This window comes from Chaetodon auriga, chromosome 24, assembly GCF_051107435.1.
Source record: "Chaetodon auriga isolate fChaAug3 chromosome 24, fChaAug3.hap1, whole genome shotgun sequence".
NCBI classification, from domain to species: Eukaryota; Metazoa; Chordata; class Actinopteri; order Chaetodontiformes; family Chaetodontidae; genus Chaetodon; species Chaetodon auriga.
Genome location: NC_135097.1, coordinates 16,534,669 through 16,548,365, shown reverse-complemented (window position 1 = coordinate 16,548,365; position 13,697 = coordinate 16,534,669).

Sequence of the window (13,697 nt, the reverse complement as noted above, 5' to 3'; positions counted from 1 at the left end):
GAATATTTACCATCGCAAAAAAGTGGAACCATCATCTACCCAATGGACAAACCTCACAAAGCTTCACACTGCACAGGTGGACAAGGCAAGGATGTCCACTCTGTCCCTCCCTCTTCACCATTTTCATTCAACTGTTAGCTGCAGTCATTCATCAAAACACCAACATAAAAGGAATCCAAACACCCAACACACACTATAAGGTCAGTCTCTATGCAGATGATGTTTTACTGGTTCTACAAAACCCACAACCATTGCTACAAAAATCACTTACACTAATTGAAGAATACTCAACTAGATTAAATCTTCCATCTATTCTTCCTTCCTTCATAGTAACAGCTGGTATGTGGCAGCTCAAACACCACCTGTCCCATTATGCACAGGTCACATCATGTATTTAGGGAGCAACATGTTCCCAGGATGTCAGAGCTGTTTGGACTTAACTTCACCCCACTGCTCAAAACAATAAACGACAACCTCCCCCACTGGATGAACCCTGCACTGTCCATTATGGGCAGAATAGCCACAGTTAAAATGACAATAATAATGACAATAATACCAAAAATAAATGATCTAACCACAATGATCTGAACTCAACCCCCTCTCTTCTGGTTCAAATCTGTAGATTAATTATCTCTAAATTCTACTGGAAAAACAGGATGCCAAGAATCAAACTGGCGACTCTGTAGAAACCAAAAACACAAGGAGGACTTGAAGCACCAAATTTGTACCATTACTTTCTGGCAAATCAACTTCAATACATATTCATATACATCCAAATGCAATCAATCAGGTCACTTATGGCTAGATACAGAACAAACAGTTTGAGAAGATATTCAGATTTCAGACTGACCTTCCCTCAGTCTCAGCCTATCAGATGCCATCCATGTTTCAAAACATTAACAATAGCAGCAGCTTTGACAGCCTGTTGGAAATTCCACAAAATCACAAACATCATCTAATTTTGCTAAAATTGGGAACAGTCCTGATTTTCTAAGTACCAAGAAGCCAATCAAGTTCTGCACATGACCTGAAAAAGGCATCACACGCCTCAAACACATATTCCATCTGTTTCATGTCCCCACTTGGTCTAGAAGTATGGCAAGCTCAGACTTAATTAACATCCCTTCCACAAAAAAACTCCTCTCAGAAACATACAGACTACAATCACAGTCTGACAAAACGCTGCCTATACCATCAATAAAGTGGAAGCGAGACCTATCCATCACTCCTGATGCCGACTTCTGGAACCAAATTTGTGAAAATATCTACCTCCTTACAGGATATGCCAACCTACAACTCATCAAACATAAGATGGATTATATCTCAACTCCGTCCTGTCCCTGACAGCTAGAGCTCCATTCAAGGCACTGTGACGTTTCTCTCATAGGGAAGGAAGGCTGGGTCAGCTTTTTCCCTTGTTTCCTCATTTTCCTCATGTAAATAAATTGACTGTTAAGTAGCAGTAGCAGCAGCAGTAGTAGTAGTAGTAACCTACAGACAATTATTAGCTGAATCTGCAGCTTTCCTCGGCTTCACAGAGCCTTTTAGCAATTTTATTTAGCTGTTTGTCTCACAGCTTCATTGTTGTGGTTCACTCTTACTGCTTTAATAGCATCATTTTCAGCCACAGCAGGCAGCTGCACTGTATACTAGCTGTTCAGTGCACAGACACAGTTAGAAACTAGCTAGTGAACATAGTGGACCACTTGGCCACTAAATAGCCACATGTTTTTCTCAGGAGTTGATGGAGACCAAAGTAGAGCTAAAAGCAGAGTAAATATTGGACTTCCATTGATTACTTGGATACAATCACAGCTTCAAATGAATGGTAATGTTGCTCTGTGTCTGCTGGATGTGTAAGGAAGTAACTGCTAACACATTTGGCATAACAACTATAAAAGGTGACATGTGTTCACAGCTTGTTTTTAATATGTTTTGAGTATCTTCTTTTCTTAGTCTTCTATGAATTTGATCTGCTATTTTGGACAAAAGAAACAACTTGAAGACATAAACACGAGCTCTGGAAACTTGTGATGGACATTTTATTTTCTTTTTTTTCATTTATCGACTCATTGATAAGTCATTGATCATGAAAATAATAATGATAATTTCGTCAATTTCTTTCCACATTTCTTCCTTGTCAAAAACTGGCGCACATATAATTCAGCCACCAACCATGTGTTGTTACATGAGTAGCAGCTAATGTAGCCTGGAGCCTCTAGCCTGATGAGTAGTGGGCTACAGAGGTTTGGTGAAGGTCACTTCTGTCTAACTCCACACTCCCAGATGTTCATATTTGTCTGATGCTGACTCAGATGATGTCACTTGAAGTCATTCTTCACACAGCTCCCTCTGGAGACACTAAAGGCTTTATACAACTTTTTCACATATGCAGAAGTGCTCCTTAACACCTGGAAAGACACTTTGGTGTGTAAAATCAGTGAAGTTAACCTTGAAATGCCATCACAATATGACAACAGATTGATGATATCTATAAGGAACTCTACCCCAGAAAACAGTAGTTCTATTCACACGGATTCAGACTGTTAATCCGAATATGATGGTATGATGTCTCTGCTTGTCACTGGCCGTTGAAAAGAAGCAGCTGGTGAGACAGTGGGTGCTTTTGATTTAGCTAATTATTCTTCCTGGCATCTTCATTCATTTGACTCTGGCCTCTGACACAGAAATCAATCAGGCTCCACCATGTTGTAGATGTTTCCTACAAGGAAGTCTTTTACTGGACAGTTACACCCCATCAGTGGGGTTTACTGATTGTTTGATTGGTCGCTGCGGTGAATCTGGTGGGACTGCAGACTGTTGTGGAAGCAGCTTTTACTGCACAGATGTATATTAGTGTACATGCAGTACAAAAGATCTGTGGGGACAGCAATAATGGTACCATTCAGTAATGACATTTTTGCATACACTAATAATTATTGCATATGTGTATAATTATGATGATGGATGAGTCATGAGAGCTTGTATTCTTTCTCGACTAAAAGCCAGCTCCCTCAGCTTGTCTTGTGTTATTTTCCTCTCCATGTGCATCGTGGCTCATTCAGGGAAAGCCAGAGAGTCAAAAAATTTTTCCTTCAGTACAATATTCAGCTTTATTGTCATCATACTATAGAACATTGCACAGTGAAATGCAGCTGTGATGGTATGGTAACCTGTGAAAGAAGTGTAAATTTCATGAGTTCATTGTATAGAACCATGTAAAATAAAGATGAATTCACATGTAGAGCTGAGGTTTATGAGAGGACTGGCAATGTGGTAGCAAATACTTCTGCATTGAAGGGTGACCTGGCTGAGTGTTGTCTCATAGTATGCACAGGCACCTCACCAATATCACTGATGCTCAGTTGATGGGTACAATGACGTTCTGGATGGTTTACACCACCTGCTCCAGAGCCTTCTGGGCCTGGGGTGTGCACATCCCATGTCAGTTTATGTTTCCACTCGGGACACTTTCTATTGCTCCTCTTTAAAAGTTTACAAGAACTTGGCACAGCTGTTGCCAAGCCCTCTTTACCACAGTGGATATAATGTCTATGACACTGATATTTACTGAGACATATGTGTGTGCTTTCACCTCCTCTTCCCTAAAATCAACAATCTGTGAAGCATGTGTACAGCAATAATACAAACTTCTGAGGAGCAGTGAGAGCAGGTCATTTAAGTATTGTACTGACATCATATCTTGGTCAAAATGACCAAATATTACCAAATAACCATATTTTAGGAATGCACAATATATACCAGCCCAATAATTTCCAATCAATTATCAGCCAATAATGAGACACGTGTATTATTATGGTGAGCCGGTAAGACAAAGCCAAATTGCTTTCAGTGATTTAACAGGAACAGCATCCACACACTCCAATACGGTAGGTGACAGCAGTTTATTGCACATTGACACTGTACATCATTGGTCATAAGTGAGTTTTATTTATATAAATACTGTTTAACAAATCGTTTTTACTATCATTAGTTATGGGGGGGACATAAATTGAAATGCAGGATTCCAGGTCTACCTCGATAGAACATCTCTTTCCGTTACGACACAATTTAGAGGATATACATCAGCTGAATGCAAAGCACTCCATGGCTCACAAACATGGCACATGGCTGTCTACGTCCTTAACAACTCCACTGACATCCAAAAAATAAAAGGAATATAACAAATAATAAAACAAAAGCCTTTTCAAGTAATACCAAAATGGGTATGTTGGCTTCATTTTCAGGTATGGCCTGAGGTGTCTTGAACAGTACAAAGACAACCGACACACAGTTCTTTGGCCAGATTAAAACCATTATTTGCCATATCTCATCTTGTGGAGTCTGGCCGTGCCACTTGGCAAGAAGATCAAAGGTGGATTCTTGGTGACTGAAGTGAGTATTGCTCAGCTTTGGGCCTGCAGGTTTTCATTCCAACCAAATACTGCATCAGCTGATTTCAATTATTAGTACCTTTTTCCAGAAAACAAGGAAAGGAGCAGATGTACTGTGGAATCAGAAGAACTGTAGAGATGGAGCATATAAAGAGTTTGGCTTCTGGTAAGACTCCCACCGTTCTGTTACATTCTAACATTGCCTTGGACTTTGTTCATGATGTTTATGTGAGAAAACACAACAACTTTCTCAGAACTGTGGATTTTCAGATGTGGAGTTTCTTGCTGTCAAGACAACACTGAACATTGGCCTTGATGGAATAATTGAGTTATTAGTTGCTGAATGAGAGGTGTTAACCTTATCATAAACTTGCTGATCATATTGATACAAAATACAAATCACAATCTATGTATTGTAGGCTGATAGGACGCAGTGCTTGACTACTTCATAAACAGAAGCTGTGGTTTCAGTGTATCACTGCTTCATTGAGAGCGTTTTCATGACTCCATTCACATTTTTTTATCTGCAAAAATGTGCAAAGCTACTGTTGCATGTAAGTGCACTTGTCATTTTAAAATAAGGTCTCTTTGTCTTTTTTGTCTCTGCTGCTGATTGTCAAATCTCAATTGACTGATGTTGATTAAATGAAACTTAGTCAAGAGACAATAAATGAGGATATTGAATTATTGACCAGAATTACTACCAAAGACTGTGTTCAGCTGTTCAGGTGAGCTGCTTTAGCCAAACGCCATGTTATGACATGACTGAAGCCAACTTCCACCTCAGGTGGCTGGCAGAGGCCAGTGGAGTCTTGGACCTGCACTTCTGCCTTAGCCTGCAGCACTGCATGCCAGATGGCATCCACTGGGAAGCATGGCCCATTGATGCATCAGCAGCCTGCTAGTGCAGCAAGCTATGTACACCTGGGGAGTAGACCTGCATGATGACCCCCCCCCCCCCCACAAGGTCAGTGCACATATAGCTGTTCAACTGTTATACTGACTATTTACATGTTATTGGCCTTTGATTTTAAATGGAACATGGTTCACTCCACTGACTCCTGTCCCTTCTTTATGTCATGGTTTATTGACTCCATAATTACTGTGCTTTTCAAGTGATCAATATGTCAGTGGTTGTCACTGGGAAGACCTTTACCGGAACTGATTGATTTTACATTTAAGTATACACGTCACTCAACATATGCTTCATTCATGAAACATGGATATATATTGGTAGCACCACCCTGGATTTCAGTGGGTGTTTTTTCATGTCTCTGGACCTAAATACTGTTTGCGGGGCTTTTATACCCTTAAAACTATGGGAAAACTTTACTTTGATTTCTGAAAACTGAGATGAAGTTAATAATGACTGGATTTACAGTCTGAATGCCAAAATTGTTTTTATTCTTGGGATCAAGAACAAAAGAACAAAATGGGTTCTTGCAGTAATAAGGATGTCCTCTATCTCTGGAAAAGCTACCCACACTGTTCATTTTAAGCCACTGTTATGTTCAGTATTAGTGCCTTTGACTGCCACCTTTTTTTGCTGTAAATCCAACAAACCGCCTCCTTTAAGCTATCGGGCTCTCCTTTTCATTTGGCTTAAAACCATAATTCAACAAAACTTCCACAATATTGCTGAAAAGGTTTTACTGTAGCTTGAGGTATTTTTTCCCTTTGTCCATAAAGAACGTATGCAGCAAATAGATGAGGGCAACACATTTGTTGAATAAATGATGATCTAGCGAATATTACACAACAGATCAGCTGTTTGGTTCGATTACATTGCATAAATTTCCCCAGAGCTGTCAAACACACTGTTGTACACACAGGGGAGACTCTCCTCTATAAGTCAAGAGACCATTTATTGGCAACTGTCTGTCACCATCTTGCTTAAGACAGCAAGAAATATGGTCTCATATGAGCTGAAACAAAGGAACATACCCCAGAGAGGTGAGGTGTAGACAGCCAAGCTCTTTTTTTCCATGTTTTTTCTGACACTGGAACATTGTGCTCAGGTAGATAGTTTATTTGCCTCAAGCCAGCTGATGGAAATGCACCTAATTTGCATTATATTTGTTGAGACATTTTCTCACATTGGGTTAAAATAGCCTTGAGTGTGGAATCTAAGGTGCAAAATGTCTTTGGAAATTGTTCATCTACAGACAACAGTTCTTTCATGTTGGCCATCAAGTGTGAAATGATACATCTGGTGCATGGCCTGTTTGCATGTAGCTATACCATGATGGAGGGATTAATGATGTCTGAATGTTTAGTGCTTCACGGTTACGGAGAGGCATCAGAAGTTGGGACTCACTGGCACCACTGTGAGTAACTAAAGAAGATGGTATATTCTGTTTGTTGGGCTGTCATGTGCCTTTTAGTGAGGAAAGCTTTCTGTCTGAGGCTTGACTGGTCGTCTGTTCACAAAGGTACTTTGGATTTCATTCATAATGACCTTTGGCTTCTTGGTTACTTGTCTGACCAAGGCCCTGCGTCCCTAATTGCTTAATTTGACTGGGTGGCCAGAACTAAAAAGACTGTTGGTGATTCCAAACCAAGCTACCATGCTCTTGGGCACTTTCAATACTGCAGAAATGTTCTTGTATCTATCCTCAGATCTGTGCCTTGATACAATCATGTCTTGCTGATCTACAAACAGTTCTCTCGATCTCTTGGCTTGCTTTTCACGCTGACATACACCATCAACTGTATATAGACAGGTGAATGCCTTTCCTAATTGTGTCCAAGGAATTCAATTAAACACAAGTAGACTGCAATCAAGGTGAAGAATCATCTCAAAGACCATTAATAGAAGTCGGATCACTTGCGGAGCTCAACTGCACACAAACCGCACCACACACACACACACACACACACACACACACACACTCTGAACAGACATGGATGTAAACTAGACTGGATGGGGAGGCATACAACCGAGAGGCAGTAATTCTAGTTTTTCTGCTGAAAATCATTTTTTCTAGACACTGTATATATTTATATTCTGCCAAATTTGATGAAACAACAACCAAAAAATTCAGTGCTCCCTTATGGTATAATATATATCTTAATCATACAAACTTGATTCCAAAAAAGTTGGGATGCTGTGTAAAACAGAGTGTGATCATTCCCACCAATGTCCTGCTGCCACCACATCTGGGAGACTCTCCCACTGAAGTCCCTCAGAGAGTAAAGCTCTCACCAATTCTATGACTCTCTCTCCTTCCATACCAGAGATGATGACAGAAAGTAAAGTCCCCTTTTCCTTTGACCGGTAAATCTTTTGCCTCCATGTGTTAATTCTAGCCTTGATGTTTCAATCTCTTGGTCCAACTGATCTTGCATTTCTTTCATCTCTGGAATGAGTTCAGCTTTCAAATTATCTCTGTTTTCTACTTATTCTCTAAAGCGTTTTTCATCTTATTTGTGTTAAAGCACAATGTTGTTTGATGGTCTAGAGTCACTATGTTTTTGGTCTTTCAGTCATTAGACATTTGAACACTGATACAACTGACTAGCACTCAGAGATACATTATCATTTTAACAGTGTGTTAAAGACAGTGAAATGTCATCCTAATTACCTGTTAATTGATCTTTTTTTTCCTTGTTATATCCTAAATATCTGTCATTTGTTCCCCATAAAAGGTACAGTGCTCCGTGATCTAACGCCTGTCCTTCATACCATGTCATGTCCATGTCAGAGAAGCTATGGTGTGCTATGGCTTTGGGGCTGTTTCCTGTTTTATTCTGATGTGTACTCTCCCTTCTCATGTGTCATGTTTGGTTATACTTCTTGTATTTGTGTGTTTTCCCGCCGTTGTGATTCTTGATTAGTTTCGCCTGTCTTGCATTAGCCTTCCCTCCTCAGTGTATTTCAGACTGTGTTTTCCCTCAGTCTTGTGTGTCTAGCCCTCCAGTCGTTCATATGTGTTGTTTGCCCCCAGTGATTCTCCTCGTATTTATTCCCCATTGATTTTGGTTTTTGCTTTATTTCCCTGGACTCTGTCTGCTTATTGGACTGCCGGCTTTTGACCTTAGCCTTCCTCGCCACTCTGTAAGCCTTTTAGAGCTTTTACATGTTGGTGTTAATAAATTCAACATTGAACTGGGCCATGCCTTATCTGTTCCTTTTTTCCCCTGTATGCACTAGTGTGAGATTGTCCATGGAGTAGATTTAATTGGTCCACTTGCCACCACTGCAGAGGGCAAAAGGTAGCACAATGTTGGGCTGAAGTATGTGCTGATGGTAGAGGGCACCCAGTGGTACCCTCCTGTTTGGAATAGACTCATTAAAGAAATTCAGGTCATTTCATACATGCATACATACCTATATCAATATAATTCAGTCTGTATAGTCTTATTTATACTTAGCTTAATGTTCATGTAATTGAACAATCACACAACTCTTACTTTATATTTTCCTTCAAGGGTTCAGTCTGAAGAGGCCGACAAGTACTTCATATTAGAGGCACTTTGCTTCAACCATGCTGTAAATAGTTTACATTTTTTCAGAAGCGCTTTCAACAGTGTCCACAGCTTTCAGAAGATTTAATTGAGAAGCTGTGGACACTGTTGAATTTCAGAAGCTGTGGACACTGTTGAATTACAAATGACATTCTTCTCTCTCCAAATGTGCTCTTTTGGCTTATTTATCTGCACAGGTGCTGCTACATGGAGTAGCTTTTCTTCTTTCTGCGCCACTGACACCAGCCTTGGATGTCAGAGGCTTTTTAAACAACCAGGCACAACAGGTGTACACTGTACACTGGATAATCTTATATCTGTCTTATATCGAGAACGAGGGATTTCTTCTGAAGACCACATCCAGGCTATTGAGATCGCTTCTGCAGCCAAATGTCAAATATGAATGCAAGTTGGACATGTAGACAAATCCCTGAGTAGACTATTTAACTTTTTATTATCATTTTTACACAAGTTTTGAAAAAAAGGTCCAACTTCGTGCCATTTACAATTCTGAATGAAACAGCCAACATGGACGTATCAGTTAGTCTGTGCCCCTCTCCTCTTTCTCTACCTGCAACATTTGGGTTCTCTCTGGTGTTGGGGGGAAATGGATGTGATGAATAACACACACATGCACAATGGCTTATGTGTGGATCTTGATGCTATCCATATACAACACAACCCATCACTGAATTGTAATCCTAAAATAGGGGCCAAAAAAAAGGGAATTTAGATGTAGCTAAGGCTCTGTGCTAAGCCCATTTGGCTTGGAAGCATCGGTGGTTGAAAAAAATCTTGTTGCACTACAAAGGTCTTATCGGCTCCAATAAACTAACTGCATTGAACTCTCACAGCACAGCGCTATCTTTGATATTTAAATCTGAAGCTTTGAATAAATGGATTGGAGGGAATTCAAGGTCTATGGCACGGTGTGTATTCATCCTGCTCAGGGTGTCAAGACTTTAATGTCCAAACAAGCATGTGACAGGTTGTTTAAGCATGTGTGTATACAACACTCAAACACACTGCCTTCACATACACACACACACACACACACACACACACACACACACACACACAGCTATTAGAGTAGAGAAAACATTAAAGCTTTGTTATAAGCTTTGACATAATAGAAAGAAGCATGGCGGACTGTTATCACAATTCAGTGGATATGTGCAAATTAAATCCTGCCATGAAGGTATAACAACTTGGCCAATAAAGCAAATACATTTTCAACACACTTTTCAATAGAAATGTTTCTGAATAGATGTCTTATTTATAACTTGACATTTTTCCACCTGGAACATTCAAGATACAAATCACTTCTTTCCTCATGTCAGCTGATAGCCTGTCCCTATTTTAAGAAGGGGGAGGTTAAATGTGTTACTTCTCTAGCTAAACATCTACGTGCAAGCCTTTTATTTGTCTGTGTGCATGTATACATGCTGGTCCGACAGGTTGACAGGTCACATTGCTTCCTGTACTAAATGGATTCATATCACAGGACAGTGTAGGAGGTTGGCACAAAGTCCTGCTTCTTCTAGCTGAAATTTGATTAAAAGAATAACCACACTGGGTCAATTCAATAAATTTAGGCCCTCAAATTGGTTGGAATTTTTTAAACATTGATTGAGTTTGATGCCTCTGGCTCAACTCATTCAAAAGGGGTGTGCAGGTGCTGGAACATGAAAGACAGAGAGATGTTTATTTAAGAAAATCTGGGAAAAAATGGTGGTGTGTCTCAGCTGGCCACTTGTGATTGGATCACCCAAGATGCATGATGATGTCAGGTGTAAACAGGGTCAACAAAAGTCAGATAGTGAATAAACCAGATCAATACACAGGGGCGGCTGTGTATTGAAAGGAGGTAGAGAGGTCGTCCACCTATCAGAAGGTCGATTCCTGGCCTCGGCAGTCCACATGCCAAAGTATCCTTGGGCAAGATACTGAACCCTAGAGCTGCCCCTGATGCTGTGCCATCGGTGTGTAGTGTGTGGATAAAAGTGCCTGCCAAATGACAAATTGTAATTGTACATGTGTATTGATGAGTTAAGCAGTCCATGAAGGAGACAGATCCCTTGGTGTGCTACTTTGTTAGCTGGTGATTCAGTCACTGGTGGATGAGCCACGTTGGGAAAAGTTGTGGCTCCAATGTTGAATGATGCAGTCTTTGCTGTGCTGCATTCTGATGCTGTTGGTCATTGCAGAGTTAGCAGCTTGACAGAGTTAGCGGTGATATATTGATTCAGCCTATTCCTCATTCATTAGCTGATTGCTACCATTGCATTTCATCACAACAGGAAATGGAAGAATCTGTAGTCCACCTTGTTTTGCAACCCTACACACAGTCAAGGGACCCTGGATGAGTTTAAACGCCAGGGCTTAGAGGGCAGTTTGAGGCCCACCAACACACCTTCAGGAGTTAAAAAGACTGAAGCTGCAGACTCCACATACAAGAATTTGTCACTTGTGTTTGGAGTCTGCAGCTTCACAGAAGAGATGGAGGGCTGTTCTCTCCTGCAGTCACTGTGATTGACGCTAATAAAACAGCTGATTTGTTTCATACAATGAATGTTTTTTATCAACAAGCTGCTGGTAGAAAACAATATTGCTACCTATAGAAGTCAGTTTTAAAGCCTTGTGTCTGCTTTTCTCAGGCAGCTCATACTTTACGTGGCCATCAGACATGCCTGCTCACTTGGTAGGGTCCATTGATTGCTTCAGTACAGTAATCAGTCCTCATTGAGAGGAGAGTCTTTACCTGTTGGCCAATTCACAATAGTTAATAATGAACCTTTCAGGAGTACTAAAAGCCTCCTCCTACCTTTAATCAGCCAAAGAGTAATCACCAAGTTATACTGTGGTTCTACAGCTGCTGCTTGTGATTCAACTTAGGATCAGCGGGAGACAGGTTCAGTCAAAAATTGCCATTATTTTTAATTTGTGCTAAGCTTATTCTCACATCATTCTTTTGATAAATTCTATTGCTTTTTTTAATGTACTCTACACCCTGTGTGGTATTTAACACTTGCATATTCATATTGCTGCTTAATGTGTTATGTATTATATCCACTGTCAGTTGTGTTAAATTTTCCTCATTTTATCCACTTCTTTATTATTGCTTTTGTGAATTAAAAAAAAATGTAGTAGCAGCTAAATAAGTAGTAATCAAGATTAAAGCTTGGAAAAAGCATTGTTAATCATTTTATATGAAGTGTTTACACTCAGAAACTCAGCTAATCTGCTTCATCAGGACTGTGTAGGTGTAGTTTGATCATATTTATCTGTAAGTGTTGGCAGTAAAACCATTGAAACTACAACATTCTGATTCAAGTGGTACTAAATTCTGATTGGTGAACAGAGCCATGTGATCCCTGCGAGAGAGAGAGAGAGAGAGAGAGAGAGAGAGAGAGAGAGAGAGAGAGAGAGCATGGATGTGATGTAATGGAAGTATGAGTAATAGTAGTAGCAGTTGCAGTGGATGTCAGGCAGGGCCATGGCAGGAGACATAGCTAGACGACGGTGCAAAGACTCTGGGGAAGACGCTAAATTAGTGACTAAAGGGAGAGAAGAACAGAGGAATTCAGAGCTTGGTTTATCATTAGGAGTCCCCTGGCAGTCTTATCCTATGGCACTATGACTAAGGGCTGGTCCAAGGCAAGCATGAGCCAGCCCTAACTATAAGCTTCATCGAAAAGGAAAGCCTGATCTTAAATGTAGAGACAGTATCTGCCTCCCGGTCAAATCAACTCACTCCTCTCTTTACTGCAAACAGGGTAAACACAAAGTAAATATCTTACTATATTTTGTCATTTTTGGAATACCCGACTGGATTTGGACACCTAAATCAGGCTTTTTTCTCAGGTGTATTGATATCTTGACAAATAGGTCATTGATCAGTGATCACATTTTTAATAAGACCAACCATGCATTACCAACTGCAGCTCCACCTCTAAGGTCAGCTGTTCAGCTGCTGATGGAGTTAGTCAGTTTCACTCTCCACTCACTCTGCAGCCTCATCCTCCTCCTCCTGCTGCAAACAGGACTCTCTATAGGCTGTGTATAGAGTCAGCAACACTTATGTAGTCAAAGAGTTCTTGGCAGTATGGCGTTGTTCGACTGTCTTCTCTCCTGCTGATGACAGATTATAAATGTTGATGCTGGTGCAGGTGTGATACTTTCTCTTATTAGTTATAATAATAGAATCAGCTGTAGTTTTCCTGAAGCACTGACCTTCTCCCTTTCATCTATTACCCAAAGGCATGTGTTTGCTTTGCACAGATGAAGTAAACTCACTTCACTGGAACCAAAAGTACTTACCACAAGCATAACTTCACCCTGTTCTAACAGCCAACATTCACATTGTTAACTTAGGAAAGAAAAATGAAGTCAAATGAAAATGAAAGGCCTAATAGCATCAAAGCACCAACTAAAGTTGCCAAACAGACCTTCCCAAGGGAAATTAATTTATTTCTCTGTACCCCACCGCTCCAATAAGCACCTCTCCAAGTCCCTATACCACATGTCTTAACGAGGCATGCCTTATATTACTAATTTCAGGATAAGTTAAGCTTTTCAGAAATACCATCGACTTGCATTTCACTGGAACAGGGTGGGTAGTAACTTCTTGCAAGTCACACAAATGAGTAAAAAAGTATTTTTTTTAAGGACCAGTAACTTTTCTAACATAACATTTATACTTATGTTAAGTAGTCTATACTGCAAAATGGAAATCAGACAAACACCATTTCAGTTTAAGGTTTGGTTGTTCTGCTAATGTAACTCAGATCTGGTAACTGCACACTATGCCACTGGTGGCTGTGTGTATTGCCCTTC